General features: G+C 41.4%; 1 protein-coding gene and 1 pseudogene across 7 annotated transcripts in view; both read left to right on the top strand.

Annotated features, from left to right (window-relative positions):
* UNC5D (unc-5 netrin receptor D) overlaps positions 1-25,606 on the top strand; it is a 597,345-nt gene that overhangs the window by 272,732 nt on the left and 299,007 nt on the right. The gene's annotated exons all lie outside the window — the stretch shown is intronic.
* LOC307179809 (transcription factor BTF3-like) lies at positions 22,562-23,966 on the top strand (annotated as a pseudogene). Its single transcript has one exon. The product of its transcript is annotated as a transcription factor BTF3-like (transcript).

The following is a 25,606-nucleotide window of genomic DNA, read 5'->3' as shown; positions in this document are numbered from 1 at the left end:
TATGACTTGGTTTCTCCCTACTTCTTAGGGTAAAATGCCAGAGTAGAGAAATTAAAGAAAGAATTGGTGGGACTTCCCTGGTGGTACAGTGGTTAAGAATCCGCCTGCCAATACGGCGGACACGGGTTCGAGCCCTGGTCCAGGAAGATCCCACATGCCATGGAGCAACTAAGCCCATGCGCCACAACTACTGAGCCTGCTCTCTAGAGCCCATGAGCCGCAACTGCTCAGCCCGCGTGCCACAACTACTGAAGACTGTGTGCCTAGAGCCCATACTCTGCAACAAGAGAAGCCACCACAATGAGAAGGCCGTGCACCGCAATGAGAAGTAGCCTCCGCTCGCCGCAACTAGAGAAAGCCTGCATGCAGCAACTAAGACCCAACAATGAAGACCCAATGCAGCCAAAAATAAATAAATAAATAGATTTAAAAAAAAAAGAATTGGGAAGCAAGAAGAAACCAGGACTTGGATACTCATAAAATCCTCAGCCTATCCGTGTTGGGGAAAAAATGAGAAAGCATTTTCTGAAGAGAACACCAAGGGGGTGGCTGGGCAGTCATTTGATAAAGAGATGACATGTGCGACTCATAGATCCAGCTGGCCATGTCAGCAGAAGTTAGGAATAGAGATGGGGTTGGACCAGCAGAAATACAGCCAGCTTGGGCTACAGGGGACAGACATGGGATAAAAATGAAGGAAGACTTGTCAGATTTCTGAGTCTTTACTGGATGAACAAGAGCTGTCTGGCAGTGACCATGTCTTGTCCTTCAAGAAAAGGGAAGGATGGATGACTCCAAAGGTGATTCAGAGTGGCAGAGGTGCCACCGCCACTGTGGGCTCAGATGACACAGGCCCAGGGAGTGAGTCTGTCCCCTCCTTGGTTTCAGAAGGCAGGGCTACTGCCTATGTTTACTGGGACAGGGTCAACCCTGTCAACCCAGTGAACCTGGGAGGTGGGGCTGCTATCTTGGTGGACCCAGACCAAAAACATCCAACCAAAGAGGATTATTCTCAAGCCTTAAAAATCTAATGGAATTTGCCCTGGTAGGTTTCAGACTTGCTTGGGGACCCGTGATTTTTTTTTCTCCCTCTTTTCCTTTTTCTCCCTTTTGAAAAGGAAATGTCTATCTTATGCCTGTCTCACCATTGTGTTTTGGAAACAGATAATGTGTCTGGTTTCAGAGGTTCATAGCTGTAGGGGAATTTTGCCTTAGGAGGAATTAAACCTCGAGTTGTACCCACATTTGATTCAGATGATATTAGAGTCTTACATATGATGCCCATCCCATATCGGATGGTTTAAAACTTTAGGAGTTGTTCAGGTGGGCATGAATTTATTTTGCACACGAAAACATGCATTTTGGAGGGCCAGAGGGCAAAGTGTTATGAGCCGAATTGTGTCCCTCCAAAATTCATGTATTAAAATCCTGGCCCCCAGTACCTCAGAATGTAACTATATTTGAAGCTAGGACCTTTAGAGAGGTTAAGTTAAAATGAGGCCATTAGAATGGGCCCCGATCCTATCTGAATGGTGACTTTATAAGAATAGGAAGTTTGGACAGTAGACACCAGGGGTGTGCAGTACAGAGGGAAGACCATGTAATGATACAGTGAGAAGGTGGCCATCTGCAAGCCAAGGAGAGAGGCCTCAGGAGAAAGCAAACCTGTTGATACCATGATCTTGGTCTGGAATTTTGTTATGGCAGCCGTAGGAATCTAATACACTTGGGAACTTTTCCAGTTATATAATTCTGAACTGTTCACTTATTAAAGAGTCAGTTGTATCTTTGATGTCTGCTTCCACAAACATGATGCTTTGAGTTACTGCAAAAGTTAAACATTGCAATCCAGGGTATTCCATCTACTCTGGAATCATGAGACATCACCTGAGGTGTGTGCGTGAAAGATTTATGCTCAGTTAAAATTACGTGCAGCTTTGATTGTTTTTATGTTTTTTGTTGTTGTTGAAGATCATTTTTGAGTTTCCACAGTTAGTAAATATTGTCCATTTAAAAGATCACTATTCATGCAAGCTTCGACTTGACTTCAATATAACCCCAGGGGAAAGGATCCATTATAAGGATGTTATAGTATGTTTTATTAAAATTGTGAGTTGGTTGTTATTGTAACCAGAGATTTCCTTACTTAGCAATTCTATGTTCTCCCTTTTGGCAGCCACCAGAAACATGAGTATAGAAATCCCTTATTCGTTTGCTTTATTAAGGATTTGGAGGCTCGTGGAAGAGAAATATCTAGATGACCGAAGTTTCCTTTGTACCAAAACTGAAACACCAGATAATCTTGGATAGAGATGTCTTTAAAGCACATTATATGAATCCTTAGCTTGGTATATCAGAGAGTGGCCCTGCATTAGACGTTTTGGGTGATTTAGGGTTTCATTATGAACATTATTCTGCTGGCCTCTGGAAGAGAGGGGGGCCCTCAGGAGACATTAAAAGGTTTAGCCCTGCTTGTCATTTCATGAAAAGGCTTCACGTGGCTCTCTGTACCTGGAGTTCTTAGGAACAGTTTTATCACTTTTATTATTTTTTTAACAAAAATTTTGTTAACTTTTTGGCTGTTTCTTTTCCTTTCTGTTCACTCACCTGTAGCATTCCTTTTCCCCATTCCTTACTTGATTTTTTTAATCACTGGGTGCTTAAATAGTTGAATTAGCTATAGTTGCTTGCAAACTAAGCACATGTAGGCTGTGGTGATAGCCTGATTCTTAGTTCATGAATTTTGCAGCATTAATAGTAGTTTTTAAGAGGTTATCAGTGCTTTCCATTTGCTTGTTTACATTCAGATAGTTGAGACTGCTGAGTGAACTTTAGGTAAAGAAAGTATCTTTATAATAAGTATCATCAAGCAAGGACACCTTTCTGGAAAGTATCTCTTTATGATGTTTGAAGCCTTTGTGATAGTGAAATAGAGATGCATGCTCTCTTTTAGAGAAGGTATGATCATTTATTTACCATGTGTAATTTTTCAAAATAAACATTAACTGACTTAGGGAGATACTATTAATGACCATTATTATGACAGACTTGGCTTTAAACAGTCGGCTTGGGCTTGATAAATTGTTTCACTTAAACAGGAGATGTCATCATTTAAAGATACCTCCACTCTAGATCATTCCATCACAGTGTCCTTCCATTTTAATTAATTTTTAAAAACTAGATGTTTTATATGTTTGTTTCCATAAAATAAGGAACCCCAGCATTCTCATCCTTGGTGGCTAGTAACATAACATACTCAAAATGTACTCCAAGAAGGCAACACTTTAGAAATTATTTCCTTGTGGGAGGAGATCCACAACTCCGTTATTTCTGTTTTGAAGCCTCTAGGAGTGGTATTTGGAGATTGACAAAATGGTTACAGAAATGAGGTTTGGCTGCTTGCCACTCAAAAGCCAGTCATGGAGGGGCAAGTGTTGGTAGAAAGGACAGATGCTTTATTCAGAAAAGCCGGCAACCTGGGGAGAAGGTGGACTCTTGTCCAGAGACCAACTCTGAAGATTCTGCTCTAGCCATGACAGTCTTTAAAGGGAAAAAGGGGAAATGATCTCAGTTCATCATTAAGGTAGGAGGTCAGATTCTTCATCATTTTTCCATTGCATGCAGACTCCTGGCTTCTCCTGATCTTTCTATGGATGCTGTCTTGCCCGTGTGGTCCACCTGCAAATTTGCTAAGGGGAAAGTTGGGGGTAGAGAAGCAGTCATTCTTTAACTACTTATTCTTCATTCTTACTCCTTCTAATCCAGGAAATGGATCAACAAGTTGGGCAAGGCATTGCGTACATTCAGTAAAGCAAAGATCAGGAGTTAGGTTAAATGTTACCTAGTGATCTCATCTTTATGACTAAGGTTTAAGGGCAACAGAAATAGACAAACAGGAAAGGGAAAAAAGCGCTTCCAAAATGTTACTTTGTGACATATGTATCCTTTGGTCTCATTTCCCACCGCCCCCCCCCAGCTTGTCATATGCTTCTAGTATTTAAACTCCTTTTTCTTATTTATTCTACACTCAGACTTCTATTTGCCAGACACTGACTACGTACATTACTCTCATTAGCTTATGTGGGAATACTTATTAATCAAGTCCCTTGTTCCTTAGCTTTTTAAAAAAACCCGTTTCCTTCTCATCGCTCTTGTAATGCTTTAATGGGACAAGAGTGCCCATCAGCTTCCTTTTGGTAGATGGCTTTGCAAGAAGCAAGTACTAGATAAACAATAATTAAATCTTCTCAAATATTTTGATAGCTAATTTTCTTTAATTTCCATTGTTTCCTGAATGCTGCACTTTTCTTTCTTGGCTTTCTAGAGTCTGAATATAAGTTTACACTTTCTTGTCATTGTTAAAGAAAGAGCTTCAAGTTTAGGTCAAAGGAAACAGATTGCTATGTTATTACTCTGCTTCAGAGCTTAGATTTCTTTTTCTGATCTTTCATCTTTTTTAACTGACAAGATGTAAGGTAAAAGAAATGAACTTGTCAGGGTGCAAAGGAGGGAAATATAAAGGGACTACTAGCATTTTCATCCTTAATCTAAGAAAAGCTAGAGTTGGCCATCAGTGGATGAGAACTTGGGGTCCCAGAAGCTGTCATATGCGTGACTGAAAATTTGCTTTTATCGATACTCGAATTTCATTAACAATTAAGATATGCGTCAAGGAATCCTGTGACAAAAAGAAAAGGCAGTTCACTTTGTAGTTAGGCGTCTGTTCCTAGTCTTGAAAATAGGAATCCTGTTATCTGTCTCTCTGAGAGGGAGTGTCTAGGTTGTGTGTTGTATGAAATGTTGTGTCACAGTGGGTCTGGAAGCCAAAAGCTTTAAAACCCACTAGAATTTCCTTACGTTGTTGGTCCTATGTTTACAGTTACTGAATTTGCTTTTCCAGTTGGCAAATAATTTCAAGGTATCTTTAGGTTGTTTGAATCACAAAACAAGAATTAGACAAACCAACAAAATTCCAAACCCACAAATGGCATTAAAACAAAAAGAGTTGTGGGTGTTATTAAATTTTTTCTTTCTTATTAATACTGAGATTTTGGTATTTTTTAATTCAACAGAATATTAAGTTATATTAAGTTTGTAGAACTCTTTAGAAGGGTTTTAATGGAGACTTATTTTCTTTCTTTAACTGATAAACTTTCTACCATATTTCCGTGAATAGGAGACCCTGCATTTCTAGGTTTTACTAGTTTATACTGGGAAAAAAGTTACTGAAAACGATAGGTGAGTTTTTTCTTAAGCAAAAGGAATATACATGAAAATATTTAGAAATTAACTTGATTTTTAATTATTTTGCTTTTAAATAACTGACATTTGAATACTTTGAAAGATGATTTAAGTCACTTTTTACTAGTAGATGGGTCCCTTTAGTAAAATGGATGGCAAGTAGAGTCAAGTTCTCAAAGTGACCTTTCTCACCTTCTCTTTCCTGTCTGTTCTAAACGCTTAAAGTGTCCCTGTAGTTGGTTTTCCCTCTCCTGAACTCTCAACATATATACAGACTACCTTCTCTGTGAGATGATTGGTCCTTAGTATTTTACAGTTAAATATAAAATTATGTGGTTTCCAGTAATACAGAATCTAATTAAATGTTTCTCTTCAGAACAGCTCCTAAGAGTTGAGTTCAGTATGTTTCTAAAGAAAATGAAATAATGTATATTAAACATGCTGTTATACTCTAACAATATCTTGCATTACTGTGAACTTCTTTGACATGCTAGGTGTGTTTACCTAGCATGGGTAAATGATATTGATAATATATTTTTCCTAAACTCCTAGAAACTTACCCTACAATATTTTGGTTACTGTTCCGAAAATCCTATGAGAGCGCCAAGTGTTATGTTTATTTTAGGGAGAATATCTGTAATCTCTGGAAAGAATTGATTTCCTACGAATTGAATCCTAGGAATTACAGGTAGATAGTGACCGTGGTCAAAAGCGGTATTCTCCATTCACTATTTGCTATTCAAACTGTTTGTACACACTGGCAGAATTCTAATTTCTAAAGTAAGCCTCGCATAAGTTGAGTCAAATGCTTGGAATATTTATTTAGATGTAATTGTCCAGAATGATACTGACAAATCAGAATTTTGTCTCCATCTACAACATCAAAATTTGTTACATTTTTGTGATTTTAGTTCATCTTTCACATGTATTTTTTTAAAGGAACTTTGCTTTGTCCTGTTTTCATTGTACTTTTTAATGATTTTATTTTAAAAAGTCTCTGATAGAAGAATCTTAGAAACATAGTTTTGGCACTTTTCCTACCCAGCATCTCAGGTTTCTTTCTCTGTCTGGTCTCTTAAGGGCTCCTGCTTTTGGATTAGGGGGTGGTGCTCCAGGAAGGGGCCCAGTGAGGCTCAGAGTTCTGCCCAGGGCATAAAAAGAGTGTCTGAGCTGGGACCAGACGCCTGACAGCTAGCCTTATTGCCAAGTGATGTTTGGGAGCTTATTTTTAATCACAGGGAAAAGAGAGGCTGAGGAATCTGGCCTTGCCGGAGGTGCTGTCATACAGAAGCTCCAGGAGAAGTCAGTGTATGTAGAGATAAGGAAAGGATGTCAAAACACTTTTTTCCTAGCAGACTTTGAGGAGTGTGAAATTTCTCTTTGGCTGGCAGAGGCTCATTCTATTAAATAGAAGAAAAGCCATGATTTAGAGACAAGCTTTAAAAGTAATTTCTGCCTGATATTTACGTGCTTGGTCCTATCTCCATTTGCCTGCTACTCTCTGGGCCTCTGGGCCCAACTAGCTTGTTCATTTCAGTCCTCGGTTTACCTGGGTTCAGTGAAGATCCGGAAACTAGATTATTTCTCAGGTGTATTAAGGATTGTGTGTGTATGAAAATATCATTGAAATACTAAAAGTAATAGCCGTGTCCTACCCGTTGACTGTCTTAAAGGAATTATATATTAATAAAAGTTGTTGATATTAACTATTACTATCAGAGAAGCTATTCTTTGAACTAATTGTTTACATCCAAGTATTAGTCTAGGTGCTAAAGATACGATGGTGACCACAAGGGCAAATACGTATGTACTCCATGCTCTGATGCAAATTCCATGGGTGGAAAAAGGGGCAGGTATTAACCCAAATTGTCACAGTGGTGAATGTTTAATTACAAACTGGAATTGGTTTTCTTTTTGTTTTTTAATTTTTTATTGAAGTATAGTTGATTTACAATCTTGTGTTTCAGGTGTATAGCAAAGTGATTCAGTTATACTTACATACATAGCTCTTTTTTTCAGATTCTTTTCCTTTATGGGTTATTACAAAATATTGAGTCTAGTTGCCTGCACTGTATAGTAGGTCCTTGTTGGTTATTTTATATACAGTAGTGTGTATATGTTAATACCAAACTCCTAATTTGTCCCTCCCCCCTTTCCCCTTTGGTAACCATAAATTTGTTTTCTATGTCTGTGCGTCTATTTCTGTTTTATAAATAAGTTCATTGGTAGCATTTTTTATATTCCACATATAAGTGACATATTTGTCTTTCTCTGACTTCACTTAATATGATAATCTCTAGGTTTATCCATGTTGCTGCCAATGGGCTTATTTCATTCTTTTTTTATGGCTGAGTAATACGGGGATTAGTTTTCTGAAGACAAGAAACATGGTTCTATGAGGGCAGTAACCAATGGTTAATTTCCCTCAGGCTAATTCTTGGGCTGCTACCCAGAGAAGGGGGAGTTGGAATTGAGCAGGTGAAGGAGGGGTGGAAGAACACTGCAGATAAAAACATGTAGCTGACCCAGCAGGGTGTGGGGAGGAGAGACTGGGGTGAAAGGCTGGAGAGGGGTCAGCTGGCCAGTCACACTGGGTCTTTTGGGTCACTTAAGGCGTGTGGTCTTTATCTAAGGACTTCTGGGAGTCAATAAAGGATTTCTAAGCAGAAAAGATCTTTCTGGCTGAAGTGTGGAGAACACTTTGTTATGGGTGCCAGAACTGAAGGGAGACTCTGGTGAAAAGTCCATTGCAATAGTTAGGGAAAAGGTGATGCTCATTTAGGTTAGAGCACGATAGAGAGAAATGAATGAATTGAGTAATATTTTAGTAGTCTAATGGGTGGAACCTAGGAATAGGTTGAACATGGAGGTAAGAGAGAAAAGGGGGGACAGGCAAATATAATTCCTACTTATGTAATTTTTAAAAACTGTTTTATGGAGGTACAATTTACATCTCACAAAGTTGATTCTTTTTTTTTTTTTTTTTTTTTTGCGGTATGCGGGCCTCTCACTGCTGTGGCCTCTCCCGTTGCGGAGCGCAGGCTCAGCAGCCATGGCTCACGGGCCCAGCCGCTCCGCGGCATGTGGGATCTTCCCGGACCGGGGCACGAACCCGTGTCCCCTGCATCGGCAGGCGGACTCTCAACCACTGCGCCACCAGGGAAGCCCAGTTGATTCATTTTTAAGTGTACAAGTCGATAAAATTCAGTGTATTTTTAGAGTTGCACTGCCAACATCAGTCTAATTCTAAAACATTTCCGTCACCCTAAAAAGAATCTTTATGACCATTTTTAGTCACTCCCCTTTCCCATCTCTGGCCCTAGGCAACAGCTCATCTACTTTTTGATCTCTATAGATTTGCCTTTTATGGGCATTTCGTATAAATGGAATCATAGAATCTGTTCTTTTTTCTCTGGCTTTTTTCACTCACCAGACTATTTGAGGTGCATCCGTATTGTAGCTGACCTACCCAGTTTGAAACCTGGTGGGACCTTTCCTTTAGAGGGGCGGCACCAGAGGTAAGGCAGGGTTGGCAATGAGGAAGGGAGAAATGAGGGAGGTCTTGGACATGTCAAGTGTCAGGTGCCTTTTTTGTTAATTGAAGCTCAGAACATGGATAGAAAGAACACAAGAAAAAAACATGACCTAGGACTGGACCTTGGGGTGTTCCAACATTTTAATAATCGAGTCAGGGATGGATTTGAAGGAAACCATGAAGAAACATCGTTTGAGATTAAGGACAAACAAGAGCAAAATAACATCTCAAGAACAAGGGAGTTGTTAAATGTGTCAGATGTTATAAATTAAGTTGGAGGCCGAAAATGTCCATTGGAGCTATCGTCATGGAAACCGTTGGTGATGTTGGTGGGATCTGTGTTGGTTGACTGTTTCTAGACTGAGTAGGTTACAGATTGAGCATCAAGGAACTGTGAATGTAGGTCACTCTCGTGAAGGAGAAGAAAGATAGTGGAGTGTAGATCTTATACTGTTTTTCGTTAACATGATAGAGATTTAATCACAGCTAAATCTTGACCAGAAGGATCACTACAGGGAAATGGGAAAGCTGTATACTGTAGGAAAGAGAGGAAAATGTGATTAGGCGAGCATCCTGGAAAAGCAGGAGGGATAGGATCAAATGCACCCTTGGAGGAAGAAGAAGATGGACCCCTTCCAGTATCCCGGGAAGAAAATGGGGCGAGATGTGAGCAGATACATGTTTGGTTTCAGGACTTGTGTTTCAGCCATGTTGGCGCACATCGTATTGTTGTGGCTGGTCTGTTCCTCTTAAGGTGGTTGGCTGGATTTAGTCATCAGGCATGACCACAGAGTCGTAGTTGAGTGTACATAGATGCTCCGCAAACCCAGCTTCATTAGCTTGAAACTCACAGCCACGTAAGGAAGTGTGTGAATCACACCATCGTTGGCAAAAATTTAGTTTTTACGAACTTACCCTCTATATTCTCATTACTTTCATCCACATGCTCTTATTTCCCTGGGTAGATCCTCTCCCGCCCCCCCACCCCCACCCCACAGTAGCTTCCAAGCATTGAGCAATTTTCTGAGACTTCCTTGCTTGGAAACAAGAACTCCACCAGCTTAGTCTAAAAGCAGCATGTGTATAACACTGCTGTAAGCACTTCGAATGTTCGAATCAGCATTTGGCTTCCTCAAATCCCCTTACTTTAATCACAACAATTGATCTACAAATCAAGTTGAGGGAAGAGCTTGGGGATTGGTTCAGACCAACAGCTTCGGTAAATGAAGTGTTTCTCTAGCAAAGAATCAACACCACACAGCACAGGTGCAATTATGATCAGGGCAGGATTCACTTTCATTCAATATTGTCCTCCTGCCAGTTTGCAAGTCCATATATTAGCAGACAATTCAGACCAGAGGCCTGATAAGCACCTATCTTAAGTCTGTAGTTGCATTTGGGAGGAATCTTGGTTTCAGTTATCCTTTGTGAAAGTTGGGTATTAGCCTTGCTGTTGGTTAATTCTCCCCCATGGAAGTTTCTTTCTTTGATTTATCATAACTGACCAAAGGGATAAGTTTTGCCACTAAAGAAACCACATGTGATTCAGTGACTACACTGAGTTTAGTGGTTGGCAAAACTTTGTTCTCTGGGGTGAAGACTTTTAAATAAATGTTGTAAGTATATTTTAATTATATCTGTTCTGGCACCGTCTAGCCAGAGGAAGCAATTTTTCAGGAGCCCATTTCATCTCCCTTGAAAGTTTTGGTTTTAATGTTGAAAAGCTTTTAAGAAGAATAGCTTGGAGGGAGGAACGGAGCAAAGCAGAAGCTGCAGGAGCCTATACGCTGTTTATAAGCAGCATGTAAAAGGTCTGTTTTTGTTCTCAAGCAGCAGGGCGTTATTAATACGTAACAGTGAATACCCTATATTGCTTCTCAGCTATTACTCATTAGTGGGAACATTGCATGATTTTGAAAAAAAAATGTGAATCATGGCAACTCAAAGATCTCATTTTCTCATCCCCCTCCCTCCATGTTTCATTAATGTCCATGCTGGAAATGCAAAACATCTGATATTCTAACTGAATTTTTGTGCAAGTGAAGATATCCAATTGGGAAGGCGTGAACGTTATCTTGCACCGCTCAAACCCAAGACAGCATTAAACAACAGATTAGTGCATCACCTTCCATTTTAAAACCAGGTGGCCCTCTGTATCCGTGGTTGGTTGAATCCGTGGACGTGGGTCCTGTGAATACAGAGCGCTGACACTGGGGCTCAAGCCTCTGGATCTTTGTATCCATAGTGGGTCCTGGAATCAATCCCCCGCAGGTCCCGAGGGTTGACTATAATTGATTTCATGTTTTGGTGGCATTAAGCTATGTATTCTAATAGTATTACTTAGTTTTCGAGGATATTTGTCTTTCTCTCTTCTATTGACTTGTTAGGCTTGTAAGATGTGAAATGCTTCTATTATGTTTCTAGTCAAGCTGTGTATGCATGAACCAATGACTTAACTACTCCACTGTGAAGTCGTCTCGGGCATCTTTTTTTTTTTAACATCTTTATTGGAGTATAATTGCCTTACAGTGGTGTGTTAGTTTCTGCTTTATACAAAGTGAATCAGCTATACATATATGTGTATCCCCATATTTCCTCCCTCTTGCATCTCCCTCCCTCCCACCCTCCCCATCCCACCCCTCTAGGTGGTTACAAAGCACCAAGCTGATCTCCCTGTGGTATACAGCTGCTTCTCACTAGCTATCTATTTTACATTTGGTAGTGTATATATGTCCATGCCACTCTCTCACTTCGTCCCAGCTTACCCTTCCCCCTCCCTTTGTCCTCAAGTCCATTCTCTATGTCTGGGTCTTTATGCCTGTCCTGCCCCTAGGCTCTTCAGAACCATTTTATTTTTTAGATTCCATATATATGTGTTAGCATATGGTATTTAATTTTCTCTTTCTGACTTACTTCACACCGTATGATAGTCTCCGGGTCCATCCACCTCACTACAGATAACTCAATTTGGTTTCTTTTTATGGCTGAGTAATATTCCATTGTATATATGTGCCACTGAACTTCCCATTATACTACTCATCAAATCTTACTGAGTGTCTCCACCTTGCCTACTAGGCTAGGAGCCTCTTGAGGGCCGGGGGTTATCCTCAGGCTTCGTACAAAGCCCGCATACCACAGCTGCTCAGTTAAAGGATTGGGGATTGATTGAATGCATGCATGTGAATGAAATTAAAGCAAACGATTGGGCAAGATCATTGTGAAATTGACCAGATATTGTCTACTTTGGGGAGTGGAGATGGGTAAATATGACCTTTTAAAAATGGGTTCGTTAAAAATAAAACCAAAAACCCTATAATAGGGGTTCATAAAACTGTTATAAAAACTGGTGGGGCCGGGGGAGTAGTGAGAAGGATCCCTTTAGTCGTTTAGAGGACCGCGATGCTTGGTGCCTCCGTGGGTGCTTTGCCATAAGCTCGGTGACGTCAGGGAACATGTCTGATTTGCGCACCAGTGCCTAGCACGTTAGCGGGTATATGGTAGGCGCTCAGTAAATGTGATGTCTGACGACCGGAAGCAGGAAGACAGTCAGGCATGAAAGTGCTCTGCGGAAAAGTTTACAGGGTTCACAAAATGTGATTACCAAGGCAGACAGAATAAGTCCGTGTGTATAGAGGGGCTTAGGGTCAGAAATAAATTCGAAGAACTCCATCACTTCTGGGCGCTGCCTGACAAAGGCTAAAAGCAAAGGTGCCCTCCCTGGCTAGCCTGCAGCCTGCTTGTCCCCTAGATGTTGCTTTTGTGCTGATGGCTGCTTGCATTTAGGTGTCTGTACGAGAGATCTTAGGCTAAGGAGAGGAGAGCTCTCAAAAGCAGATCACAATGGGCTGAGCTAGGTAGCAGGGGCTGAGTGTTGTGAGGGAGAGAGAAATGAACTCCCTTTGGGGGGAACCGCTCAAGTTACCCAGAACCAAAGCTTCACTGCGTCTGTCTTGGTTTTTGAAGTCTCTGTGCAAGGGCAGACAGAAGACAAAAAGGAAGGGAAAAAGAAACGTTTAGTCACCTCTTTTCTCATTCAGAATTAAACAATTTGGATTAAATTACCCCCATTCTTACCATCATTAGAATCTATTTGAATGAATGTAGAATTCCCCTGAGCTTATGGCCTTCCTGCTTTGGTATTTTACCTATGAGCAAACACCATCTTGTGCTTTATTTGATGTCTTAACAAATAAAACCTTGTGTTTGAGGGACTGACTCATGTTATTGATGCGATTTCCTTTCTTAACCTTGGCATTGAATAAGCATGGGAGACGTGATTATTTGTTATAACTTGCATTCTACTTAATATTTAAAATTTGTTTTGTAAATATATAGGTAGGTAAAATATGGATTTAGATACAAAAGAGACTGCAGTGGAATAATGCTTTCTTCTCAGCTGGTGAGAGAGACAGCTACTACTGGTGTTTTATGAGCTTATTAATCCTCACTGGTGGATATAAATGTGTTGGTCTCACACAGCCAATTATAAACATGTTTTATGGGACGTTCCCCCTCTTCATTTCTGCAGAGCCTCACTGAGGTAAGGACATCATGGCATAGCTTACCTAAAGCGCAGAGAGAACAAGATAACGAGTCCCAGGGTGGGGTGAACTTGGAGATAAGGGCAGCCCATAAAGTTATCCTTCCTACGAGCCAAAGTCATCTTTGTTTTCATTTTATTTTTGGCCACGCCTCACGGCATGTGCGGTCTTAGTTCCCCGACCAGGGATTGAACCCGTGCCCCCTGCAGTGGGAGCTCGGAGTCCTAACCACACTGGACTGCCAGGGAAATCCCCAAAGTCCTTTTTCATATAAAGACTAGGTACTGTTCAGATCTAAGCAGAATTGTCACATACGCGTGTGAGCAGGGACAAATTTCAGGACTGCCCTTACCAGCCTGGATCAAAGTGAAAGCTCCCTGAGCTTCAGTGATCATAATATTTAGTAACGAGCCTTCTTTCACATATACGGTTGACCCTTGAACAATGTGAGGGTTAGGGGTGTCCCCCCTCCACACAGTCAAAAATCTCCACATAACATATAGTCAGCCCTGGGCATCTGCGGATTCAACCGACCGCGACTTGTGTAGATTTGTAGTATTTACAACTGAAAAAAATCTGCCTGTAAGTGGACCTTCTCAGTTCATACCCGTGTTGTTCAAGGGTCAGCTGTAGTATCAAGAATTCCATGAGGTAGATACCTCTCTTTTCATTTTTCTTTTTTTTTTTTAACAGATGAGGAAACTGCTTAAACTTCTCAAAGTGGATCTGTAGGCCGTTCGCATATTACTTCGGAGTTTGGTAGATAGACAAAATGTCATGCCTTTCCCCAGAATGGTTTCATCAGAACCTGCATTTTAACAGCATCCCCAGGTGATTTGCAGCAGTGCCCAAATTCACACAGCTTAATAACATGGCAAAGCCAGGACTCAAACAGAGGTAGAGCTGGCATCAGAATCTGCCCTTGGGTGAAATGACTTGCCCAAGATCAGCGTTGGCAAATGTCAGAGATAGAATTTGACCTCAGCTCAAGAATTTGTGTACTTCACTCTCTCTGTTAGAGCTGTATTCTCTTATGCTACTCATTATTCTTAATAAGTTTCTCCATAAGTTTTTGTTAATTAGAATCCTTAAAGGCTGTGCTGGAAGTTTTCCTAATAGAAAGGGAGTTAGAATTTTAATTTCCACTCCCACCCCTAGTGTCCCTCCCTCTGAATCATCATTACAGAAGAGTGTATATTAAAAATGCCTCCTTGTTTGGCGCTATCTTAAGATCTAAAGAAAGAGAGTGGGACAGTGAAAAGAACATTAAATATAGCTACCTGTCACATGCATGCTAGCTGTGTGCCCGGCAGAGTGTTCATTAATGAACACATATGACTTAAATTCAAGAAACAGTATTTCCTACTTTACAGTTTTATCTCTTGTGATTTTTAACACATGGAACCGTTGCCATGTTCGGCTGATCTTAATTAGCTTTAGTTCTGGAAAGATGGATAAGAGGCAGAAAGATAACAGATATGAGGGTCTCCTAGGCTGGGGAGGGTATGAGGTCAAGTTTAGAGGGAGGTTGGGTCACACATTGACAGAAGTTTCTGGCTGGAAGGAAGCAATGGTTATTGATACATTTTCACTTAGTTCTGGTGTTACGACACTGTTGTTAAAGGGCATTGGCTGTGGACCCAGACACCTGAGTCAAAGCCTGGGTTAGCCATGACCAGCTGTGCAGCCTTGGGCAACTTACATAACCTTTCTGTTTTGACCTTTGGCATATGGAGAGCTAACAGGAAGGTAGCACTGTAAGGGTGATTAAAAGAGCTGATATACATCCTTGCTTGGGCATTGCCTATCATAGATGATCTATCAATGCTAGCTGTTAGTTTTCAAGCCACCTTGGGAATACCAAGAAGTATTACATATAGTTGCTGTAAAACTATATAGCTAAGGACTCTGGTCATGGTGGTTTTGTTATGGCTCTTCCTCCCTGACAGGAAAGCGGAATCCACCTTCCCCCCACCATTCAGCAACCTGTTTCCCTCCTCAAGTGCCCTCTGCAGATAGAGGAACAACTAAGCCAGACTCACAGAGGCCACTAAGAGATAAAAGAGTCATTGTTCTAGACTGGGTAGGGATGGGATTATATGAACGTATTCAGGATTCAATTACTTGGGAATGATTGGATCTAAGGATGTCAGAAAATTAGGGGAATATTTAGAAGACAAAAAGGAAAATGGGTCCTAGTGCCATTGAATGGCCAGAAGCTACTCTGCTAAGCTGGCTTGAAGAGACTAAATCAGTTGTTCAAAAAATAATTTTAAAAAATCAATGAAAAAATTGAGAGTCCGAGTGGCATGTAACATTGGAAGCTCCAGAGAGAAGAAAAGCCAGCATTGAGAATCAGGTGTAAGTCGGGGCTCATTTGTGACCAGTTTGATGTTGGGGGTGTAGACCATCAAGAAACCACTGGGAGGTTTGTGGTGAGGGTCAGTGCAAAAACTAAACTCAGATACTGGAGGATGAGATGAAGCAAATTACAGTGGGTGAGGAGGTTGCTGATACTGTCGGAAGCATATGAAACACGTCATCATTAGTACAAAATTACCAGCATATTTAAGTTCCTCCAACTTTGCATTAGAGGTTGTCTAGATGACTTTATTTTAAAGCTAAGCCTATTATCCCCCTCTGAGATAATGCATGTAAGGAAGGAAGGAGATTTTGCACAGTGGTTGGCTCTGACCCAGATCGCCTGGGCTCAAATGCCTCCTTTTCTGCTCCCCGCTAGGTGAATTGAGCAGGTAACACAACCTCTCTGTGCTGTTTCCTAGCAGCCTGAAAGGATTGTTGTGATCATCAAATAAGCTAATGTACTGACATGTTTCAAATAATACTTGACATTGAGACATTTGTTGTTCGATATTGTCAGCTAATATGCTTTCTGCCAACTTCAAGTGGTAGGAAAAAGCCCTGACTCAGATGATCTAAATTATAAGAATTTTATTATTCGATGCAACAGAAGTGATTGATTCAGCCATTCATTGAGGATGTCAGAAAACCAGGTACTCTGGAACATTATAATCCTCAGTGAGTTAGCTGAATTGTATACTCAGGCTGACTCCACTCATGGTAACAAGATAACTGTAGCCGTTCCAGCCATCGCATCCAGACACAACATCGTCTAGTAGAAGAAAGGTCCTTTCTGTGTGAGTGTATCATTTTAAGTCTCAAAGTCCCCTAGCATACTGTCATTCACATCTTAATGGTCGAAATTGTTTCCCATGCCTATTACTGGTAAGGCAAATGGAATTGGAATTATCCTGATGGGCATAAAACATTGCAGAGCCTTGCAAAGGAGAGTGGTAGACGGCATTCCTCCTCAAAAAGAGGAAGGAGCTCGTAAGCAGTGGTATCCACTAGAGATGTAGGTAGAACTATTCAGCATTGGAGACAAAGAGTCTGAAGTTTGAAGATGTAAATAGTTTGCCTAAGGGACTTCCTTGGCAGTCCAGTGGTTAAGACTCAGAGCTTCCACTTCAGGGGGCACGGGTTGCATCCTGGTGGAGGAACTAAGATCCCGCATGCCTCGCAGCTTTAAAAAAAAAAAAAAAAAAACTTGCCTAAGGCCACACGGTTAGGAAATGATGGGCCAGTTGTTGATTCTAGAGCTCACAAAGTACAGATTATAACTTACAACCTAATTCAGAGACCTGTTTGCTTTGGGTAGGACTCCTATCTGTTGAGTCTGAGAGTGCCAGTGAAGTCATTGCAGGGGATATTATCAGAGGGGGATTCGGAACAGGGCAGCTGTGGTCCAGCACAGGCTAATGACTCTGTAGGCATTCAAGGACTGTGAGATGGAAGGGACCTGCGGATCCCCAGTGGGACAGGCATGATTTTGTGAATCGGCATTGTTGGAAGAGGACTGTCAAGCTCCAGGAGTAGATGAGGGGCTGCATGGCTTTAACTGATTTATTTAATATTGTCCTGAGTTTTCAGAATCATGTTTTTCAGGTTAACCCATCCCTTTTGAAGGTGTTTTTGGAGGGCTGAGCCTTTTGGGCACCTCTCCATCGGGACCTCCCTTCCCATCAGCCCCTGTTGACGGACCTACAGTGTGGGTGAAATGCCACCTTTATTGGTGCCGTTAGATGCAGTCTGTCCTTGTCTGTGTAAGAATGGCTTTGTGAACAAGGTTCTGGAGGACGGTGACAGCAGTCTGGCAGATGGAGAAATTGTCATGGGTCTCAGTTATTGATAAAACACAAATCGAGAAGAAAAATACAGAGGAACCTTTCCTTTGGAACTGAGTAGGTTGCAAGGGCTCTGGTTTGATGGAAAAATGCTGAAGTTGAAGCCAGAAGCCCTTGTTCTTGTCACTCACTGGTCCTGAGATGGCAAATTGGGCACTAAAATTTTCTTAGTGAAATGAACTTTATAATGACATCTCCCGGGGCTGTTATAAGAAACCAGTGGGTTAACACAGGTGGGAATGGGGAATGCTTTAAAAACTTGAAACTCCCATCTGGAAACTTCTTGACACCCTGATACTCTGTTTCCTCACTGTGTGGACTGCAGTGCATTTGTAATGCAGTGACCTTGGAGGGTCTTTAGTTTGTTCTGTTTAAAGTTAATGGTTATTTTCATATGCAGCTGGGAAGAGAAGTTGAAACTCTGACCGAGGTCTAGATCGTTTCAGTTTTTAAAATTATCTTCATCTGCTTAGGGCCTGACATTCTGACTTGACCAGGGAGCGTCAGGAGTTTTCTAATGAGAAAGATTGTCACTCACTGGACGCTGAAAAGAAATACAAAGACGGGGAGTTTCTACCGAACCACTGCCTTTGAGTCTTCTCTTGTAATTACCAAACAGGCAAGTCAAGAGTGAGCCCTCCAGAAAGACAAATTGCACATTTTTTTTTGAAGTCCCACTGGGAAGTAGAAAATGGTTCTATGTCTTTTCCAACTTCCTCTCAAAAAGAGGATTTCAGAGCAGGAAATGGCATAAAACAAATTCTGATAGACTGCCAGGTGGCACCATGGCAGGGGCTCTGCCTCTCAGAATGGCAGCCAAGCACTAAGCCCCTTAATTACACACACTGATGATAAGCTTAGGCTGAGCAGAGAGGGAGAGCGTTGGAAAAGCAAGATGTGGGGCTTTGTCTGTAGTCTAGCAATGAATCGGAGGTATATGGCAGAATTCTGCCACCTTCAGAAAATGAAATAGAGCAGTACGCATGCCTCAGATTTTTGTAAGCATATTTTTAACTCTTAAATAGTTTGAATTAATAATAGCTAATGTCTGAAATACAGAATTAGTTACTTAGATTCTTGCCACCGTTCCTTAAGGTAGATACCATCAACTCCATCTTAATAGGAGGAGGATATGATGCCTCAGGGAGGCTAAGGGACTAAAATTGTGCAAGTTCAGGTGGTGTCTGGTTGATGACACATGCTCTTTCCTCCTATTTAATACTGTGTCGTAGGATAAAGGTCTATACGCGGAAATTACGTAGACACAGGGAGGTAGTGTAGGGTGGAGTGTGGGGGCAGGAGGGAGTAATCAGTATCCCAGGAGGAGCACGGCTTCATTTCTTGTGGATTGATCAAGGAAAATATATTCCTTATTGCATCAAAGTAGTAGGAACAAGGGCAAGTGGCCTTCATGGGAAATAGGGTGACGCACCAGGGCCAAGAAGTGGGAAGGGAGGTCCAGGAAAGGGTGCAGATGAGTAGGGCCCTGCTGTTAGAAAGGGAACACGGTGCCAAATACAGAGCCTGTGTAAAGATCTGTAGCTTGGCTAGCTTGCTAGGGGAATTAAGAATTTTTAATTTAACTTTATTTTTTTATAAGAGTACGGTTGGTTTACAATGTTGTGTTAGTTTCAGGTGTACAGCAGAGTGATTCAGTTATACATATATTCATTCTTTTTGAGATTCTTTTCTCATATAGGTTATCACAACAGAGTATTCAGTCAGTACAGTTCCCTGTGCTATACAGCAGGTCCATGTTGGTTATCTATCTTATATGTAGTAGTGTGTGTAAGTTAATCCCAAGCTCCTGATGTATCCCCCACCCCATGTTTCCCCTTTGGCAACTACAAGTTTGTAATATCTGTAAGTCTGTTTTCTGCGTTGCAAATAAGTTCATTTGTGTCATTTTTAAAACTTAAATTCCACGTATGAGTGATATCATATGATATTTGTCTTTATCTGACTGACTTCACTTAGTATGAAAATCTCTGGGTCCATCCATGTTGCTGCAAATGGCATTATTTTGTTCTTTTTTATGGCTGAGTAATATTCCATTGTATATAATTGAGGCAGGTGTGGCTCTTGGAGACCCTGGGACATAGCACATGCGGAATTTCTTCCCTTGTATTCTTCCCCCAGGCTGGTCGCTTTCCCCAACCTTTCTCATCAGCTCCTGAGTTGAAATGGGCATCATTGGTTGCGTGCTTGCGTGTGTGCACACCTGTGACCAGTTAGCAGCTCCTGGCTCTGACTCCTTTAGGGAAAATAAAGCCTCATTGTTGAGGCTGTGACAAATAGCCTCTTACAACCTCTGCCCCGTGTGGTTGCCCGGAGCCCAATAGCTTCACCAGTGAACTCAAACACAGACAGTTTGCCCAGCATCTTGGCTTGGCAAGACAAGTCAGGTTTGCAGTCTACTGATTGGAACCCAGTTCCTTGTTTTTTTCAGGAGGTGATTTTTGCACTGTTTTTGGGTCTGTGTGGTTCACAGAGGTCCTGCAAAACTTCCTCCTGATCACCTGGCCTGCTCTTGCCACTCTCAAGGACTTAACGGGAATATTGATGTATACCGAAGATGATACACATACATTAATGTCTGGTATTTATGTAATGTCACACTTAAATTATTAATTCATTCTTGACAGGGACAAATGTACAGTAAAATTTACCAATTGGGACTAATTGATAGGAAGGCCAATTATATAGTGAAGTCTCTATTCACTGGAATCCGACTAGCAAGACCTCAATTCATCACTTGTTGAGTCTTCATGTGTAAGAGAATTCACAGCTCTTAGGAAAATCAAGCTTTCAGGGACTTTGCCTCTCAGAAGTGATTTCTAGATTATTCCTTAGGGTCAATATATGAGCAGCGCCTCTTTCACGGAACTCTGATCTTTCTCGGTAGCCAGGCTTCATGAGGTGCTGTAAGACCCTGAGATGCCAAGAAAATAGATGAGTCTTGTGTAATTCTAATTGACATGATTTCTGGCTAATTCTCATTGTCCCAGTGTGCAGAATGATGATCATAACAAGAGCAGAAACACTGATTTCAATACCCTGAATACAATAATAAGCATTTTATATGGTTTAAATTCTAGTTTTCACAGCCACCGCAGGGAGGAAGTTCTAGGTTTACCCCTATTTTGCATATAAGAAAATGGAGCTTTAGGTGTTAAATAAATTACTGAAGGTCTCACAGTGATATGGGGTTATCTGAATCCAGGCTCTCTGACTCCAGAGCTGATTAAGCTTAACCACTGCCAGAGTCTTCTGGGCCTCTGACTCTTAGAAGGAAAAGGAGACTGAGAGGCAATGATTGCCTCCTCGTCTGATGTGCTTTGGCAGAAGATGGACAATATGTTGATAGAAGTTCAAGCATCTGAAGGATGTTGAGATAAGGTTATATTTAAATTTCATTCCAACTCTGAGATGCTGTAATTCTAACCGGAAATCACACCTGACCAGAACACCTCACCCCCCATACAATCTCAACTATTATCTATGTACTATGGTAAGGCAAGTTACAAACATATAGCATAAATTAAAAAGACATTTGATAACTTTCTCAATTCATAGCCATGCAAATAGAGTTGAATTCTCTGAATAGATTACTAAGTGGATTTACTTAGCCCTCATGTAGAATGGAGGCTTCTGAAGTCCTTGAAAGATAGTTTTTAAACTAGTTTCAACAGTTTCTTCCTCCAGTCTTATTTACATTTTTAAAATTTACTTGGCAAACTCTCCTGTTATAGAAAATTTAGAGGTGTATCTGTATAAAGTATCATCATTTCTAATTAGGGTATAAATTAGGGATACTCTACTGCAGAATGTGTATGTCTACTAAGTTATTGAATGTGAGAGCAGATTGCAGATGTGTTTGCACTGTATCTCAATTCACCATGTATTCTGAGGACTCGTTACTCAGACACACAGAAAAAATGAATAAGGGAAGGAAGTCTGTCTCTCCACATATTAAAATATTAAAAGAGTAATTGGGCCTGAGGTCACTTCGTTACCTGGCTGCATTAACCTTGGTTCTTAGAAAGTTTTACGATTATCTATTTTAAAAAACTAATTGAATTTACTAAGAACTTAAATTACATTTCTTCCCTTGCAGTTTATGCGGTAGGATTCTTATAATCTGACCAAGAGCAATTTCTTGAACTTTGGAGGGTATTACAATCTTTTTTTTAAATTTAATTTTATTTTTTATACAGCAGGTTCTTTTTTTGGGGGGGAGATTTTTTATTCAGACAGAAAGTCACAAAAATTATAATCATCCACATCAGTTCACTCACTCCCATGTAAGCAGGTTCTTATTAGTTATCCATTTTATACGTATCAGTATATACATGTCAATCCCAATCTCCCACCACCAACCCCCCGCCCCGCCGCCACTTTCCCTCCTTGGTGTCCATACGTTTGTTCTCTACATCTGTGTCTCTATTTCTGCCTTGCAAACCAGTACATCTGTACCATTTTCCTAGATTCCACATATATACATTAATATACGATATTTGTTTTTCTGACTTGCTTCACTCTGTATGACAGTCTCTAGGTCCATCCACATCTCTACAAATGACCCAATTTTGTTCCTTTTTATGGCTGAGTAATATTCCACTGTATATATGTACCACATCTTCTTTATCCATTTGTCTGTTGATGGGCATTTAGGTATTACAATCTTGAGGAGAAACAGTGGCAAATTATTTTAGTTTCTTTCTTATAGTGACTCATTTAAGGTGAGGACTGTCAACCTTTTTCTACCCTTTGTTGTCTTCCACTTCACAAACCTGGATGATTAAGAACTACTGTTTTTTTCTTAGTACCTGCTTTTCCCCATATTTCCCTTTATCATTCAGGATAGAATAGCTTTCTCGAGCTGTTTGGAAATCATCCTTAGCAGATCCTTATATCAGCTTTCATGACTCAATAAGAAGAACGTATAAGGTTTGTAGCCTTACTGAGCCAGAGTCTCGTCCAGGTACTTGGGATTTGCCAGTGACCTAGAGACAGGTCCCTGCCTTTGTGTACCTGACATCCTAGTAGAGAACCAGGAATAGACTATGCTTCATAAATAAGAAAAGTGATCTAGAAACTTAGAAGGTGAAAATGCTATGGAAAAAGAAAAAGTCAGGCCATGAGGGAGTGAAGAGGGACATGGGTTTCAGGGTTAAACAGGGTCATCAGGGTTGGCCTCAGAGAAAAGGTAACATCTGAGCCGATGTAGAGAAAGTGACTAGCTGCCATCTTGCGTCCCCACGTGTGTGTGCCTTATCTCAGCTGGTCTGCCCGAGATCCCCTGAGTGCCAACCCTAGTCCCCCGTGTGGCCCCATTTCCGCTCCAGCAAGGTACAGAAAGGCTCTGGACACCGGCATGGGAGGAGGATGGGAACGGGGGCGGGAAGTGCCCGGAAGGAGCGAGACAGGGAGAGACAGGGCAGGAGAGGAAGGCGATGCTACGGACAAGCGCACCCACTCAGGCTGACTCTCGGGGTCGAGGTCGGGCCAGCGGTGGCCGCCCTGGGGGCCAGGCGATGCCGTCTCTTGTCTCTTCCACCTCGCGGCGGAACCCGAGGACAGGAGCCTCAGAGGAAAGAAACGATCATGCGCCAGGAGAGACTCGCCAAACTGCAGGCACAAGTGCGCGTGGGTGGGAAAGGAACAGCTCGCAGAAAGAAGGTGGTTCATAGAACAGCCACAGCAGAGGACAGAAAACTTCAGTCCTCTTTAAAGAAGTTAGGGGTAAACGATATCTCTGGTATTGAAGGGGTTGCATATGTTCACAAACCAAGGAACAGTGATCCACTTCAACAACCCTAAAGTTCAGGCATCTCTGGCAGCAAACACTTTCACCCTGCACAGGCCATGCTGAGACAAAGCAGCTGACAGAAGTGCTACCCAGCATCTTAAACCAGCTTGGCGCAGACAGTCTGACCAGTTGAAGGAGACTGGCTGGAGCTCTGCCCAAACAGTCTCTGGATGGAAAGGCACCGCTTGCTACTGGAGAGGAGGAGGTTGATGAAGTTCCCGATCTCGTGGAGAATTTTGATGAGGCTTCCAAGAACGAAGCAGACAATTGAGTCAGCTTCTGAAGGGGATAAATCTTGAAGTTACTGGGACCTGCTATTTTATATTGTGATTGCTTTTTAAAATTTTATTTGCGGATCTGATAAAATCTAGATCTCTAATATTTTTAAGCCCAAGCCCCTGGACACTGCAGTTCTTTTCAGTTTTTGCTTATATACAATTCATTCTTCGCCACTAATTAATTAAGGTGAAGAAGCCTGGGAATAAAGTTTGAAACAAAGGTTAATGAAGTTCTTTGCCTAGTTTTTTTTTTTTTTTTTTTTAAAAAAAGGGAAAGTGAGATCATGATGATGACTCCTCTGTCTGGAAATGTCAGAGGTTCGTAATCTCGCTGAGACTCAAACTCAAAAATCCAGGGACCTAAAAGGGACTGCATGTGTGCTGTCCCCATCCCTTCCTTATTCTCATCTCCTTCTCCTCTCTACCCTTTGCCACCTCCCCATCCTCCCCCATACATACCTCTCTCCGCATTTGCTTCCTATGGTGTGTCTAGTATTAAAGGCACACTCTCACCTCAGGACCTTTGCATGTACTATTCCCTGTGCTTGAAATGTTCTTTCCTAGATATGCATTGCCTTCTTACCTCCTTTGCCATCCTAAGCCCTTCTAGCCACACTGTCATCAATTGTAATTCCCTCTTTACCCAGCAATCTTTTCCCTGCTCTATTTTTTCTACAGAACTTTGTCATCATCTAACATGCTATATATTTTTAAAGATGTTGAAAATGTGTATATTGTCTGTCTCTCCCTGCCCTAAAAACGTCAACTACTTGAAGGGGAGGGATTTTGTCTCCTGATACTCAGTATTTCACTCCTGGCATGGTGCATGAAGCAGAGAAGGCATCAGAGAAATTGTCCTTGAGCCACTGAACGGTGTTGTGTATAATGGTTACTTACCTGTTAAATAGGTTCTTTTAAAACCTCTGAAAAGAGTTTGCTTTTTAAAACTAGATAATGCATGCAACTGGTCATTTTGTTTCCATCATTCACTTAACATTTTTAAGCATTGCAAAAATACACTTCACCGACGGATTGCGTAAAATTCCATTTGAGGAAATTGGAATCAATTGCTTATTACAAACACAAGCCACATAAATAAGAAATCTATTGGTGCAAAGGGTGTGGGGGTAGGAAGAGCCTCCAAATTAAAGTAGATTGAATTAATTTGTTCAGTATTAATTTGTTCAGTATGGTGTTAATAGAACCCTCATTCCCCACCTGTCCTTCAACTGGATCCGTCACGCATCTGAGCAGCCAGGTGACCTAGTAAGTGTAAACCCCACACAGGAAAGAACGGTTGAACAATTCATGTGCAAAACTGAGGACCTAGAGTGCTGGTGTGCAATCCTCTCTCCATCATCAACATGCTGCAGACCGTTTAGCTTCCCCTGCCATCACCTACCCACCTGCCAAGCACTTAGGGAGTGAGCAAACGAGGGCTTTCGAGAGAAACCTTGCAGAGACATTATCAGAACACCAGAGTGACCCAGCTGTGCGTCACAGAGCAGATGGAACTTGTTGCAACCAACCAAGAAGAGTCAAACCCGACATCCATTTCCGGGCTGGCGTGTGCACAGTATCGCAATCTGAGCAGATAAGCTCCTGTCGCTGGGAACAAGGTAGTGGTAGAAAATGGTCTTTTGGTTCTTGCATCCTGACCTGGGAGATGCTACTAACCAAGTACAGCTTTTAACATGCCTTTACTTTGTTTGAATGTAACATTTCTTTGGCTTCAAAAGTCTGAAAGTATTTTCTTCTTCTTTAGTGGCCATTCAGACACAAAGCGAAATCAACATTTTAACATTCAGATAAGCAAGGAGTTCGTTTGGAGTTCGTTTACAGTTCGAGATTTGGAGGACGCTGCTCTTGCGTGAGAATATTTGAAATTTCCACAAGTTATTGCACATTCATTCCTGGAGTTTTCATTGCAGAAAATTGCCAGAAGGAATGGATTTTGTCTTCTTCAGCTGGCAGAACAATTTTCCACCTGTCGC

Source organism: Stenella coeruleoalba, assembly GCF_951394435.1.
Source record: "Stenella coeruleoalba genome assembly, chromosome: 21".
Lineage (NCBI taxonomy): Eukaryota > Metazoa > Chordata > Mammalia > Artiodactyla > Delphinidae > Stenella > Stenella coeruleoalba.
Note: the sequence above shows the minus strand (reverse complement) of the source record. Positions and strands in the feature narration are given on the sequence as shown.